General features: G+C 40.8%; 1 pseudogene; it reads right to left on the reverse strand.

Moving 5' to 3' along the window:
* Nucleotides 1-12,767: 12,767 nt before the first annotated feature.
* LOC115511207 lies at nucleotides 12,768-13,783 on the reverse strand (annotated as a pseudogene).
* Nucleotides 13,784-16,973: the final 3,190 nt, after the last annotated feature.

Consider the following 16,973-nt stretch of genomic DNA (forward strand, 5'->3'; position numbering starts at 1 on the left):
GGAAACAGAAACAATTGTGTGTGTGTGTGTGTGTGTGTGTGCGTGTGTGTGTGTAGACATTTAGCTTAAGGAATAGACTCATAATAATGGGGGTGGGCAAGTCCAAAATCTGCAGGGTGGACCAGCAGGCTGGAGACCCCAGGAAGAACCAATGTTGTACTTCAAGACCATTTGCTGTAGCATTCTTCTTGATGGGAGCAGTAGATTTTATGTTCTATTCAAGCCTTCAACTTATTGTGTGAGGTTCACCCACATTATGGGCAGCAGTCCATAATAAAGCACTCTGCTTTATTCAAAGTCCACCAATTTAAATGTTAATCACACCCATAAACACCCTCATAGACATGTCCAGAATAATGTTTAATCACATATCTGGGCAAGTTGGGCCAGTCAGGTTGACACATAAAATCACAGTAACCCTGGGTCATATGTACCCAAAAGAATTCTAAATTATTCTATAAATAACTGGCCTTGTCTGGGATTATGTAAATCCTTAATTATAGCTCTTGGGGTGCCTGGGTGGCTCGGTCAGTTAAGCATTCGACTTCGGCTCAGGTCATGATCTCACAGTTCGTGAGTTCAAGCCCCATGACGATATCTGTGCTGACAGCTCAGAGCCTGGAGCCTGCTTTGGATTCTGTGTCTCCCTCTCTCTCTGTCCCTCCCCCTTTCACTGTCCCTCCTCCACTTGTGCTCTCTCTCTCTCAAAAATAAATAAACATCAAAAAAATTGTTTTAATTATACATCTTAATTCAACCTGGGTCCAAAGTTTAAACTCTGTCATTGCCTGCATCCCTGGCTTATGGGAGGGATGGATTTTTAGAGGCAACAGGAATTCCGAAGTCTTAGGAGAGTCCTGAGTAAAAGTAGGGAGTCTGGACAAAGGAAGGAGAGAGATGAGTGGTGGAAGGTGCAGAGGGACAGGGATCAGAAGGAGAGGGGCAGAGGGGGAACTGGATACAGGTAGGCAAGTGGAGGACAAGGAGAGGAGGATTTACTAGGGAAATGAGACTAGCTTATTAAGTTTATCAAATTGTGTATTAGCTTTGGTCAAAGAATCTTTCAGCAAAGAAATTTTTGAATCAGAATTTCATTTGGTGGCCCTTACGTACCAATAAAAATACACTGTCTACTGAACCTGAGAAACATCCTCTCCTTTCTTTCCCAAGGGATATGGACCAAAGCACATTAACCCAGACATGGACCACAAGTGTGAGCTGATGTAAAGCTCATTGTGGTGCCACATGCACTGGCCCCACACCTTTGCTCACAGTGCCCTTCCACCTTGTGCCCCCATATTCTCCAAGCCTAGTCTGTCCTATCATGCAAGAACATGTTCAAGTGCACTTCCTCATACTCCCTGTCCTCGTGCCCTTTCTCAATCTCCTCTCTTCTTCCCACCCTCTCACCCCCCAAAAGAAACATTTCTTTCTTCACTGAACTCTCAAAATGCTGTTGGGCTATAGATCATGCACACACACATCTATCTTCCTTAGATAGTGATGGGCCTTGAGGCAGGGGATGTCTCCAAATTATTCTTCTAACAGCTACAATCTCAATTCCAGAGACTTACTACAGTAGGCATTCAAGAGCTGCCTGCTCACATCTGCAGCAGATAAATATGCACTACCCTCCAACCCAAACACTCTGCTCCAGTGTGCCTGAAATAAGGGCCTTTTGTTTGCTGAAAGCCATGGACAAGAACATCTGCAGAGGTCCATGGACAAGAACATCTGCAGAGGTTGTAGTCATAAGCACTACAAACTGGAACCAACTTAAATGTCCATCTACAAGGGAATGGACAAATACATTATGGGATATTTTATACAATGGAATACTGTCCAGCAATAAAAAGAAATAAGCCACTCTACACACTGCAACATTATGAACCTCACTTATACTAGTGGAGCAAAATAAGTTGTACACTAACAAGAACTTATTGTATTATTCTATTTAGATGAAGACCAAAGCCAGTAAACCTACACTAAGGTGAGAAACGTCAGAACAGTAGCTACCTTATGGGAAGTAGGTGGTATAGGCTAGGCAAGGGCATGAGGGATTCTCTTGGGGCCTGCAGAAAACACTCTACATCTTGAGCTGGGCAATGGTCACACAGGGGTACAGCACTTAAGTTTTGTACACTCCATGTTTGTCATTCCCCATGGTGTGCTGGCAAGTGTTTAACAACCAGCTGTCTGGGCAGAAAAGCTCTAATTTGCAGTATTTGCCAAATTCTGTGGATAAATATCCCCAACAAAGGCTACTTTCAAGCTACTAATAAGGTGCCCACAAACAGAGTTAGGAGGAGTAGTAAATACAACAGATGTAAGTACCCTCAAGAGAAAAGATATCAGCAAATGTAGTAAAACAAATAGGAAGTGACGAGTTTTGAGTGTTTATTACTTTATTTTTACTATAACATTTAATTGTAAGTTTTACACAATTTAATATTTAATAATAGTTGTTAACAACCAGGTCCTAAGATTCCTAAAAATTTAACAATCAAGCCTCAGGAATTTATACAAGCTGGCTCTGGCATACACTGGTTATTTTTCAATGAAATTATTTACAAAAACAAAACAAAACAAAGCTCTGTTTGCTCCAGAACTGAAAGAACAAAGGGAAAACCAGAGATAAAAGAGGGAGTAGGCGGTTAGCTCTTGGAAGGGAAAGGGAGGCATACAATGTGGTGAATAGGAGTCAGGAATGAGAGCCAGAGACTTGTTTTAAATTAAAAAAAATTGTTTTAAGTAAGTTCCACACCCAACTTGAAGTTTGAACTCACGGTCCGGAGATCAAGATTTGCACACCCCACCAACTGAGCCAGCTGGGCATCCCCAGAGACTTGCTTTAAATTCCAGTTTGTCCTCTTCCATCTTCTCGAAGATGGCTTGACATCTCTGAGGCTCAGCCTCACCATCCTTGCAGCAGGAGTAACATGTCTTGCTCAGAGAGTTGCCTGGTGGAGCCAGATGAGGTCACTTCAGCCAGTTATGTGACCCTAGTAGGCCCAAATGTGCCTCATAAAGATTGGCTATTCACTTGACCAATTACTTGTAGCAACAAAGATGACAAGGATCATGCATCCAGAGAAGTAGTCAGCTCAGACTTTTAAAAACATGCAGCACATCAAATACTCCCCTTTGCTGTCCCAGAAATTTTAATCCAATATTTTGAGGTCCAAATATCATCTTTAATACAGGCTCTTGAATGATCTTAAAACAAAATAAAAGTCTTCTGTAAGACATCTGTCAGTATTAACATGAGGAGCACAAGAAAGGTCCACATCCCTCAAGGTGGCCAGTGCTGCTGAGTGACAGTCTGCTGTTACTGGCAGGGTCCACAGTGCTATGATGGCCAAGGCAGGCCTGACTGCAAGGCCAGCCACAGGCCAACACCTGAGTGTCCGTATCCTTTAATGATGTGCACTGATTTTTCTGCCTGCACCTGCCCATGCTGCCTCATCATCTCTCATCTCACAAATGTAGTGAGGATAATGTTGCCTACTTTCTGCTGCTAACCTTCCTGAGACATAACTTCCTCACTGCAAAAATGGTAATTTAATGACTGGCTAAAGGAGACTAGTAGCCATCACAGCTTGGGGAGGACAAGTCACTGGGAGGGTTCTGGGCATTTCAGGCAGAATTTTAACCAGCTCCTCTATGTGATCATGTCACAATGACATTCCGGCTGGAGGGGCTGGGATGCAATGAAACACAGAGATTTTCCTGTCCTGGAAAAGAAAGATGCCCGATAAAATAGTTTTGACTGTACACGGAAGCAAATTCCCTTTATCCATATTAAAATACTAAATATTAAATACTCATGACAGCAAAATAAAGCCCTCATGTGCTCTGTACTGGCCATCCTCATATAGTCAACTTCCAAAGGCAGGCAGCCTGCTGCTCAGAAAAGCAGCAGATAAGCAGGCAGAAAGCACATTTAGTCACCATCAAGAAAGATAATTGGACATTTGCTTAATGGCTTCAACTTCTATTCCTGGCTCATGGATGCTTTTTCTATTTTTTTTTCTCAGCAGAGAAACCAACAAAGGCTCCACCTGAGTGATAGTAGGGCAGGAACATGATGACATTCCCACACCAATACCAACCAACTGGAAGCAGCTGTCTTGAGCATTGTTGGAAAGGGTTCTGAAGCAAGCTGTGTGACAATAGGAAATAGAGTGGTAAATTAGCATCGTCAGACTGTGAGTTAGGGGAGGTGCCCACATGAGGTTGTCTGTCAGCTTGGGTCCAAAAGGCAAGGTCAAAATTCTTTATTTTGGAATTCAAAGGTCTCCACAAGTGTGGCCTCATTCAACCCTCAGACTTCCTCTTTCAGTGTTGCCCCACTGGCTGGCCCTTTCAGACCATCTGAGAAACACTCAGGTTACTGCAAAAGTGAAGATGGTGGGGCATTTCCAAGACAAGCTCAGTCAGAATATCTGAGCAGCATGGCTCAGACACCTGCATGGGAACAATGCCTGGGGAGACCTGAGTTTGACCAAAACTGGGCACCACACTACAACAAAAGCATCATGAAGAGAAGGACTTTGCTTTGTTCAATGCTTTCTCTTTAGCAGTCAGTATGTGTCTGTTAAATATTTCTAGAATGAAGAAAGGCATTCTCCAGGTGATAATTCCATAACTTTTACTATGAAATGTTTGCAATCAAGTTTCAGCTGCCAATTATGTTACACTCATCTTTTCATCCCTGGCTCTCTCCTTCTTAAACCATACATCCCTAGCCAATCACAGCACTCAATGCACCAACAGCCTGAACAACACAACCTAGCATTTCACGCCACCACAGAAAATCTGAGAGAGATACTTTCCAACCAGGATTTAGTAATTGTCCATGTCTCTTCCTGTTTCATAACCACAGGAAGGTTGAATGAAGCTCCAAAAAGGAATCAACCACAAGGGGCCCCACCTAGTGGGAACCTGTGCACAGCTCTGACCAGTGTTCTTCTTGGCCTTTGCTATGCAAAGGATGCTTCTTTGTTGTCAAAGGATAATGCACAGTGAGGTGCATGGACTCAGAGAAAAGTGTGTGACCCCAGAGAGCCTTTCCACCTGGCCTCGGGTGGTGTCCTCAAGATAGATATGTTTACATCATAGAGAATCTTTGACCAAGAGTTCAAGGCAAATGAGCACAATTACCGATCATGGATGTTTGCTCAACATCACTTGACAGCCTTGGATTATAATGTGCCAGACACTGTTCTCAGTGCGGGGAATACCGTGGTGAGCATGACAGAAAGCTCGCAGCCTAGGGAGTAATAAACAGGAGCACTAACTGATTCCCTAATATGCAGTGACCTAAGTGAGAAACCTGAAAACAGGTGATCAGTCAGCACATCAGCCATCAAACCTTTATAGGTTGTTTACTATTTGCTTCTTTAGACTTTTAGCTTTATTCTTAATAGCAACTTACGTGAGGTGGAAAAGACTCTACCACATGAAGTGGTAAGATTGGTTCTCCCTTCAACCTGCTTTGTGAGAACTGGGCTCGCATTGGCTTCTCCCATCTGTCTTCTCTCTGGGAAATAAGAGTGAGAATGTCTGCCTCCAGGGGAACTGAGGAAATCAATGTACATAATGAGTGTGAAACATTTTAAAATTTTTTTTCAACGTTTATTTATTTTTGGGACAGAGAGAGACAGAGCATGAACAGGGGAGGGGCAGAGAGAGAGGGAGACACAGAATTGGAAACAGGCTCCAGGCTCTAAGCCATCAGCCCAGAGCCTGACGCGGGGCTCGAACTCACGGACCGCGAGATCGTGACCTGGCTGAAGTCGGACGCTTAACCGACTGCGCCACCCAGGCGCCCTTAGTGTGAAACATTTTAAAATGCACTATCCTTCCCAAAAGAATGAGGTCACTTAAAACTAATGATGTCAGTAAAACAGAGCTAGAATATAGAAAATCAAGACTTGGGGAAGAAAGACAGAAAAACAAATGGTCATTAAGACATCAAGCAAGAAACCTACTGAGGTAGCAGTGCCCTGGTCTTAATCTTCCTGTGATCCTGGCATTGGGGAGGACGTGATATGACATGAAATGATGAGCATCCAAATATGAAGAAGGGAGAGATTGTGACAACATGTCCAGACCAGGAAAGGTTATTTTCCTTCCAAAGGAAAACGATTTCATAGAGCTCATGGGGGATAGCTTTGTCTCCACAAGTGTCTGCATTTGCATAGCACCCCACGGTGGCAAATGGGAGTAGAAATATCTAGAACTCTGAAGATGACTGCAGAAGGCTCAGAGTGTTATAGTCTGAACCAGGAGAAATGGTGGAAAGGGAATCTTGATTTGTCAGAACTAACCCAGGGCAGCGATCAGTCTCAAGTGAGCTGCCTTGATGCTGCAGAGGAACGGATTTTCATTGCAGCCATTGGAGCAAATTCTGTTTCAGAATACCTTGGAAGAAGAGGGATGATGTCTGAGTTCAGTAGAATGTGAAGGGATGGGCTTTGTGGGGGTGGAAAGCGGGAGGCAGAGACAGTCATCAGGGCTCCTATGTCCTGGCTCTGCTTTACCCCTGTCCCACCTTCTACTGGATATTGTCTTCTAGATGTTGTCTTTAGTTCTAGAACTGTGAGTACCAGCATTTGGTGAACAACCCCTAACACTTACATGCATGGCCAGGTAGTGTAGCATCTCTTGGAAGGTGCTGCATCCATTTGGCTCTCCCTGCTAACTTGTTAGACTTCCAGGGTGTCCCTGCCACATATGTGTCAGGGCGATCTAAATGTGTAAGACATTGTTCAAATAACTAGCCTGTTCTCCTAAAAAATGTCAAGATGATGAAAGACAAAGACTGAAAAGCTGCTCCAGAGTAAGAGAGAGAGCAGCATGACAAGTAAATGTAACACATCCCCCATGCTTGGATCCAGATGGAGGATAAAGATTGATAATGAGTAGTGTTGAAGACATTGACATTTACTAGACAATGGTGTTAATATTAAATTTCCTATTTTCCCATTGATCTATGTGTCTATTTTGTGCCAGTGAACCCATGCATATATAGTTGATTTATCTATGACAAAGTAGGCAAGAATATACAATGGGGGAAAAGATTCTCTTCAACAAATGTTGCTGGAAAAACTGAACTGCTACACATAGAAGAAAAAAACTGCACCACTTTTTTTTTAACGTTTATTTATTTTTGAAACAGAGAGAGACAGAGCATGAACGGGGGAGGGGCAGAGAGAGAGAGGGAGACACAGAATCGGAAGCAGGCTCCAGGCTCTCAGCCATCAGCCCAGAGCCCGACGCAGGGCTCGACGCAGGGCTGGAACTCACAGACCAGGAGATCGTGACCTGAGCCGAAGTCGGACACTTAACCGACTGAGCCACCCCGGCGCCCCCTGCACCACTTTCTTATACCCTACACAAAAATAAACTCCAGATGAATTAAAGACCTAAATGTGAGACCTGAAACCATACTATTCCTACAAGAAAACATAAGCAGTAATTTCTTTGACATTGGCAGTAGAAACATTTTTCTAGATATGTCTCCTCAGGCAAAGGAAACAAAAGCAAAATTAAACTATTGAGATTAGAGCAAAATAAAAACCTTTTGCACAGCGAAGGAAACTATCAACAAAACAAGAAAAGGCAAATGGGAAATGTTTGCAAATGATATATTCAATACAAGAGGTTAATATCCAAACTTTATAAAAAGAAAACTTACACAACTCAACATGAGTGGGGGTGGTAGGAAATAATCTGATTAAAATGAGCAGAAGAAAAAAAAAAACCGGCAGGAGACCTGAATAGACATTTATCCAAAGACATACACATGGTCAACAGACATATGAAAAGATGCTCAGCTTCACTAATCATCAGGGAAATGCAAGTCAAAACTACAATGAGATATCACCTCACAACTATCAGAGTGACTATTATAAAAAAGACAAAAAATAACAGGGGTTGAGAAAGAGGTGGATAAAGGGGAACCCTCATGCATGGATGGTGGGAACACAATATGAGGCAATCGCTGCAAAAAAAAAAAAATAGTACGGAGGTGGGAATGCAAGCTAGTGCAGCCACTCTGGAAAACAGTATGGAGGTTTCTCAAAAAACTAAAAATAGAACTACCCTATGACCCTGCAATTGCACTACTAGGCATTTATCTGAGAGACACAGGTGTGCTGTTTCAAAGGGGCACATGCACCCCCATGTTTATAGCAGCACTATCAACAATAGCCAAAGTATGGAAAGAGCCCAAATGTCCATCGATGGATGAATGGATAAAGATGTGGTATATGTATATATGATGGAGTAATACTCAGCAATGAAAAAGAATGAAATCTTGCCATTTGCAACCACATGGATGGAACTGGAGGGTATATGCTAAGAAAGACAATGACTTCACTCATATGAGGACTTTATGAGACAAAAAAAAGATGAACACAAGGGAAGGGAAACAAAAATAATATAATAACAGGGAGATGGACAAAACGTGAGAGACTCATAAATATAGAGAACTGAGTTATTGGAGGGGTTCTGGGAAGGGGGGGATGGGCTAAATGGGAAAGGGGCACTAAGGAATCTACTCCTGAAATCTTTGTTGCACTATATGCTAACTAATTTGGATGTAAATTAAAATAATAATAATAAACAAACAAACACCATATTCAGACTGCTAGACACCAAATATAATATGAAAATCTTGAAGGAACCAGAGGAAAAAAGACGTATTACATAAAAGGAAAAAAAAAGATATTAATTACAAAAGAGCCTCTTATCAAAAGCTATATTAATTAGAAGACAACAAAAGGACATTTTTTTAAGCAAGATACAATTTTATTTCTCTATTACAAACAGAATTTTGGAGGTAGGCAATACAAAGATGTATGGTGGGTTCATATTTACAACTAGGACATAGTTTGTCATCTTTCTTTTCCACTGTCCTCCATCTATGGCTTTCATTCTTAAGAAAGCCAAAGAAACAAAAATAAATGTTAGAGCTCCAGCCACTAGATCTACAAATTGGAAGAATAAGAAAATTCTCTTTCTTTTAAAGATATCTCCATGAAACTCCCCTCACAACACATCCACTACAAATCACTGGCAGAATGCAATCATATAGCCATCCATAGCTGCAAAGGAGGCAGAGAATGTATTTTTTTAAGCTTAATTGGAATGAGTGTAAGTAAAAATTATTTTCTATTGCTGAGATAGAATAAAAGAATATATCATTGTGAGAAACAGATTTCTGTCTTTCGTATCTGAAAATTACTTTGATCTCACAATTGTTTTATATTTTGGCAGAGTATAGAATTCTAAGTTAAAAATCATTTTCATCAGAACTTTGAAAGTATGTTTCTACAATCATCTAGCACTCAATATTATGATAGCAGGTTACTCCTTTAGAAATGTCATACTCAACTGATTTACTTTTTTTTAATTTAACTTTATTTTTTATTTTTTAAAATTTATATCCAAATTAGTATACAGTGAAGCAATGATTTCAGTACATTCCTTAATGTCACTTACCCATTTAACCCATCCCCCCTCCCACAAACCCTCCCGTAACCCTCAGTTTGTTCTCCATATTTATGAGTCTCTTCCCTTTTGTCCCCCTCCCTGCTATTATATTATTTTTGTTTCCCTTCCCTTATGTTCATCTGTTTTGTCTCTTAAAGTCCTCATATGAGTGAAGATATATGATTTTTGTATTTCTCTGACTAATTTCACTTAGCACAATCCCCTCCAGTTCCATCCATGTGGTTGAAAATGGCAAGATTTCATTCTTTTTCATTGCTGAGTAATATTCCATTATATATACATGTGTGTGTGTGTGTGTGTGTGTGTATATATATATATATATACCACTTCTTCTTTATCCATTCATCCATCGATGGACATTTGGGCTCTTTCCATACTTTGGCTATTGTTGATAGTGCTGCTATAAACATGGGGGTGCATGTGCCCCTTTGAAACAGCACACCTGTGTCTCTCAGATAAATGCCTAGTAGTGCAATTGCAGGGTCATAGGGTAGTTCTATTTTTAGTTTTTTGAGAAACCTCCATACTGTTTTCCAGAGTGGCTGCACCAGCTTGCATTCCCACCAACAATGCAAAAGAGATCCTCTTTCTCCACATCCTCGCCAACATCTGTTGTTGCCTGATTTGTTAATGTTAGCCATTCTGACAGGGGTAAGGTGGTATCTCATTGTGGTTTTGATTTGTAGTTCCCTGATGATGAATGATGTTGAGCATTTTTTCATGTGTCAGTTGGCCATCTGGATGTCTTCTCTGGAGAAGTGTCTATTCATGTCTTTTGCCCATTTCTTCACTGGATTATTTGGGTTTTGGGTGTTGAGTTTGATAAGTTCTTTGTAGATTTTGGATACTAACCCTTTATCTGATAAATCATTTGCAAATATCTTCTCCCATTCTATTGGTTGTCTTTTACTTTTGCTGATTGTTTCCTTTGCTGTGCGGAAGCTTTTTATTTTGATGAGGTCCCAGTAGTTCATTTTTGCTTTTGTTTCCCTTGCCACTGGAGATGTGTTGAGTAAGAATTTGCTGCGGCCAAGATCAAAGAGGTTTTTGTGTGCTTTCTCCTTGAAGATTTTGATGGCTTCCTGTCTTACATTGAGGTCTTTCATCCACTTTGAGTTTATTTTTGTGTATGGTATAAGAAAGTGGTCTAGGTTCATTCTTCTGCATGTCGCTGTCCAGTTTTCCCAGCACCACTTGCTGAAGAGACTGTCTTTATTCCATTGGATATTCTTTCCTGCTTTATCAAAGATTAGTTGGCCAGTTTCTTACAAAGCTAATAATAGTATTACCATATGATTCAGCAATCAGGCTCACTGGTATTTACTCAAAGGGATTGAAAAATGTCCACACAAAACCTGGACACTTATGTTTATCATAGCTTTATTGATAATTCCAAACAGCAGGAAGCAACCAAGATGTCTTTCAGTGGGTAAATAAACAAACTGTGGTAAACACAAAATTTGTCAGACACCTAAATGTAAACCCCAAAACTATAAAATTTTTAGAATGAAAAGAGAAAATATTTATGATCTTGGGTTAGGCAAAAACATCTTAGCAACACTAAGTTCATGTTGTAATTCATTCATCCATTTAAAAACTTAATAAATTATGAAATTGGATTAGTCAAAATTTTAGACTTCTTTATAAAAGACACAGTTAAGAGAATGAACAGGCAAGCCACAGACCAAGAGAAAATGTTTGCAGAAGATACATCTGTAAAAGTACTTGCTTCCAGAATACATAACCAGAATATATAAAGAACTCTCAAAACTCAAAAAGGCAAACACAACAGAAAACTTATAGAAGATATGAACAGACACTTCACTAAAGAAGATATAAGACAGCAAATAAATCTCTAAATATGTCCAATGTTATTAGTCATTATGAAAATGCAAATTAAAAACATAATGAGTCGCCTCATACCTGCTAAAATGGCTATTATCAGAAAGACCAGAAATATCAGACGAGGATGTGGAGAAAAGATAACGTTCGTGCATTGTTTGTGGAAGTGTAAATTGGTGCAGCCACTATGTAAAACAGTAGAGAGGTTCTTAAAAAAATTAGAACTCTAAAGATTCTAGGAATTTTACCTCTGGGCATTTATCCAAAGGAGAGGAAAACACTAACTCAGATCTTTTCATCTCCATGTTCATTGCAGCATTATTTACAATAGCCAAGACATGAAATGACCTAAGAGGCCATGGTTTGATGAATGCATAAATATTTTATACATAAAGGAATATTATTTGGCCACAAAAAGAAAGAAATCTTGCCATTTGCCACAAAATGGATGTAACTTCAGGGCATTATTCTAAGTAAAAATAAGTCAGAGAGACAAATATTATATGATTTCACTTACATATGGAATCTCAGAAACAATCAAAAAATAAACTCATAGATACAGAGAACAAACTGGTGGCTGCCAAATGTGGGAAATGGGGGATAAAAGAAACGGGTGAAGGTGATAAAAATGTATAAACTTCCAGTTACAAAATAAATAAGCCCATGAATATACTGTACACCATGGTGACTGTAGTTAATAACACTATACTGATATTTTAAAGCTGCTTAGAGAATAGATCTTAGAAGTTCTCATCTCAAGAAGAAATAAATTTGTAACTCTGTGTTGTGAAGGATGTTAACTAGACTTATTGTGATAATAATTTTATGATATATGCATACATCAAATAATTAGGTTGTACACCTGAAATTAACAGGCTGTATGTTAACTATATCTCAATAAAATACAAAAACAAACAACGTAATGAGATAAAATGCCAAGTGATGACAAATATGTACTTGGGGCTGTCATAAATTGCTAACGGAAATGCAAACTGTACAGCCACTTTGGAGAAATTTGGCAATCTAATAAATTAAACATACACATACAAACAAATAGTATGGAGGTTCCCCAAAATATTAAAAATTAAATTTAGTTACCATACTACTGGGTATTTTCTCAAAGAAAATGAAAACACTAATTTGAAAAGATATATGCACCTCTATGTTTATTGCAGCAACAGTTACAATAGCAAAGATATGGAAGCAACCCATGTGCCCATTGACAAATGAATGGATAAAGAAGACGTGGTATATAAATACAATGGAATATTATTCAGCCATAAAAAGGATAATATCTTGCCATTTGCAATGGCATAGAGAGATCTATAGGTATAATGCTAAGTGAAATACTTTCTGTTTGTTCTTCCTCATCTTGTTCAGTGAAATTGTGGCTGGCAGTTCCATCAGAAACTCCAGTGACTGCCGTATTCATTACATAAGACAAAGGTATTCATGGGCTCAGCACTGCATGTCTGCACCTAGTTCTTCCATCTACTGCACTGGAAGAGGTCAGTGGTGGTGCCACCCATCTTGGCCATTTGATGCTCACAGGTAACCTTCTGGGTCATGGAATTTCTCAATTCTCTCAGCTCATCACTGGCCATTTCCTCTGTCATCATCCTGGCAATAAGCACAACAGAGATGGCCCCACTGAGAACATTATTCCTCAGACTGGATTCCTGGAGTCCACAAGTTTGCTTATTTGTGAACTTGGTTCCAGTACTTCATGTCAGTGCTCTTGAGCTCCTAATAGATATGATCTTCAATTTCTGATGACTTCTTGTCACAGTTGGCTCCATAGTCCTTGCAATTGTCATCAGCCTTCAGGGCTGCTGAGGGCATTTCCACACACCTATCCTGCACAGAGTACCTTATGGGATAGTAGGGTGCCAGGAGATAGATGGAGGGGGCAAAAGTAAGGATTGAGGTGCTGCTGGGTGTTTTTGGAGTCTCTGCTTTTGATTTGCTGCTGTTTGATCTTTCCATCGATGGCCTTTTTGTAGAGGAGTTGGCTGAAGACTTGGAGTCCACAGAGTCTCTCCTGTCTTTGGGCTCTTGTCCTTGTTTTTTTCCTTGGTGGAAAAAGTCCTGCCTCTGGTTTCTGATGGGAACAGTCAAGTCCTTTTTCTTTCTTTGCTTTGTCTCTTTCTTCTCCTTTTTCTTCTTTGGGAGGTCCAGGGGAGTTCAATAGCTCCAGTTTCTGATGAGGACTCTGACCAAGGACACCACCTTTTTTGTCTTAGCAGTGCTTGTGGACCCCATTAGCAGCAATTCCAATCCTGGTTGTCTGGAATAGGTGGATGGACATCTGACAGCAGTTCAGTTCTTCAGAAGGTCAAGGACCCCTTCTGTGTTCTTTATGGCCACAACCTTCTCCAAGCTTTCTGGCAATACTCAGCAGTTCCTCTTCCTGGCCCATGTTATCACACAAAACCTGGCAGGGCATGCTAAAATAAAGAGAATTAAGAGTACACTTATCTTGATGAGCACCGAGTAATGTATACAGCTGTTGAATCTTTATATTATATACCTGAGACTAATAAAATGCTGGATGTTAGTTATACTTGAATAAATTTTTTTTAATTCCTCATTTTTTATAATTATACTGTGAGTAACAATGTGTATGCTTTGGCTCTTGAGAACATAGACAGAAATATGTAGAGGTAAATCACACAATAATTCCATCCTTCTCTCATGCGGGTCAGAAGAATAACATTAAATATGCATACAGAAAATGATGGTGTGGCAAATGTAAACAATTGGTGAATCAGGGTAAGGGGTTTTAAAGGAGTTCACCACCCTAAACCTGTAATTTTCTGTAAGTTTGAAATTTTGTCAAGGTTAAAATCTACAAAAGAAAAAAGAATTGGGCTATCCAAATCTGGCAAGACCTTACCACGACTGGAGTGCCATGTGCAGCTATGTGCCTCCAAGGATTCTGGGTCCAAGCAAAGGTATGTGGAAACACACAGACTACATCCTCCATTCCATGGCTGCCTCACCTCTGATAAAGTGTTGTATCCTTGGCTAATTAAATAAGGACTTTAATCTAACACTCCTGTGTGTATGAGTATAAGTGAGAATGTGTGTGTGTATAAGACAGAGAGTGTGTGCATGTGTGGGTTGTGTGTTCTTATCCCCAAAATTCATGATGCATCTTAAATATGGCAGAAACAGACCCTGTGAGGTGTTATAGCCCATGGACTTCCTGGAAGCAGGGCCATAAGAGGACGAACACTTTAAATATTCTAATTATTCCTTAATAAAGTTGGAGAAAAATGGAAAAAATAAAAATGAAAGGGCCACAATGAAGACACTTCCCTTACCTGCCCCACACTCACAGTTCCATGTGCAGGGATTTGTCAGGTTCACACAAGGACCATATTAATGAGATCTGCATGATGCCTTTTTGTGTCATATCCATTAACAATTGATTTTAAGTAGTTTATTCAATCATGTGGCTTGAGTACTTCCCAATTAGTCTTCAGTGATGTCTTTATAAACACTTATGTCAAAACAATACTGAGCCAGACTACTCCCCAGACCCAGTCTCAGGACCTAGCCTGTGAAACCCTGGGGTCATGATGCTGGGTCCCTGCTGCCATAGTTGCTGCAGGTTGTAGCAGTGGCTTCAGTCCCTTTTTTGGGGGGAGCACAAAAGGGCAGCATGCCACTTCCACCCACAACTTGCTCCTCAGCCACTCTCTCCAAAAATTCCCAATTGTTGATGAGGGGTGAGGCCATCTGATGCCATTCAAACATCTCTCTTTGAAAGTTTGGAATGACAATGGATAGAAAGGTTGGGGCTGGACAGGGGGAATTTGACCCATGGGTGATGGGAGATATGGGTACATTCCTCTCCTGTCCCTCTTCAGAGTCAACAGTGCAGAGGCACAGAGGCTTCCTAAGGCCTCTCTGAACTTGCCAGCCACACCCAGAAATCAGCTGACATTGTTCTATTCACTCCCCCCTTTCCTGCCTAACCTCCCAATTTCCTCATTTCTCTGGATGGTACTCACAGTAAAAGGTGAGCACATGTTCTGTATATCTCAGGATCTGTTTGCTAGGGAGCCCAGGCTAAGATAAACCCTGTCAAGAATTGACTAAAAGCAATACCAGACTGGGAGGATGAACTTATACAGAGGGTCACCATCACAGGCAGAGGAAATGAGCAATAAGGTGTTTAACTAAGCACTTCTGCCTGGGTGTGGCAAGTGTGCTTCTCTTAAACCACAAAGCAGGGGGCTGTGACTGCCCACCAAACACATCTCTGGCCTCCTACTTTCTTTAATGTTATAAAAATGGCAGGTGCTGTGCAGATGCAAGTGTCATTATGAGAATAACCCATGAGCCTCCAAGCTTCCAAAACATGTGGTTTGCTGCTATGAATTCTGGCCCATGCAAATTCAGGGCCTGGCAAAGAAGTCATCCAAAACCCCCAGAAAAAAGGGAGTAGGCTTAAAGAGGATTTTATGAGATAGAATTTAAATCAATCATTTGAATGTTAAATCCTAAAATTACAGAGAACTCAAGTTATTTTTATTGTGCCTTGGGAGCTGAATATTTTGACATATTAATCAGTTCTCCAAAATGGCATTTACATCAAAATTTTCGTTGCTTTTGATGGGTCTCTGTCCCTATTGTTACAGTATAATCTCAGGTGAGTTGGGTAAGGCAAGGATGCCTCTGGTGATTTGTGACTCATGCACCATCTACCCCTGAATGGGAAAAATCATCAACTCCCTAGAGAACTTTCTTAGAAAAGTTTCCAAGAAGTCTGCTTGTTTACACCTTGGGAATGGCAGTTAGATACAACTATTCCCCACAGGCCTATGAAACAGAGGTTCTTGTGACTGCTGGAGGGGTGCGGCCTCATATAATTGGGAAATGGCCCCAGGAGCTTTGACCTTGGCAGAGCTGGACATGTTGCTGCTAGTTTCTGCCTCAGTACACATTGCTAGTGGAAATGAAGGTCGTGGCTGCTGGGCTGACATCATCTGCTCTGTGCTGCTCTCCAGTCACAAGCTGGTATGTCTCAGAAGTCAGCCAGCCCACCACTATATGCCATCAGCCACAAGAAAAGCTGGAAAAGAAACCATGGGTTGTTTTGAGAAGGATCAATAAATCATGGCTCTCTGTTTCATACTCAAGTTCAGAACCAACGGAGACATACTAATTACCAATTTCAAAGCTAATTGAGATATATCAAATGCAAGTGGAATCATACCAACTCATCCAAGTCATCAGAAACCTTCGGGTGCCTGGATGGCTCAGTCGCCCTTCGGCTCAGGTCATGATCTCACATCTCATGAGTTCAAGCCTGGTATCAGGCTCTGTGCTGACAGCTCAGGCCTGGAGCCTGCTTTGGATTCTGTGTCTCCCTCTCTCTCTGATCCTCCCCCACTTGCACATGGTCTCTCTCTCTCAAAAATAAATAAATATTTAAAAAATATTTTAAAAAAGAAACCAAATGTCTGCTTTATAAACAAAGCAGCTAACCCTGGACAATGTAGCAAGGTGCATGGAAGCAGGGGCTTCCCAATTCTGTACCCTCGAAGAGGCACTTCACCCACCAGTGACAGGAAGCCCTGACCATGAAACCCTTAGCC

This window comes from Lynx canadensis, chromosome A3 (assembly GCF_007474595.2).
Source record: "Lynx canadensis isolate LIC74 chromosome A3, mLynCan4.pri.v2, whole genome shotgun sequence".
In the NCBI taxonomy this organism is placed as follows: domain Eukaryota; kingdom Metazoa; phylum Chordata; class Mammalia; order Carnivora; family Felidae; genus Lynx; species Lynx canadensis.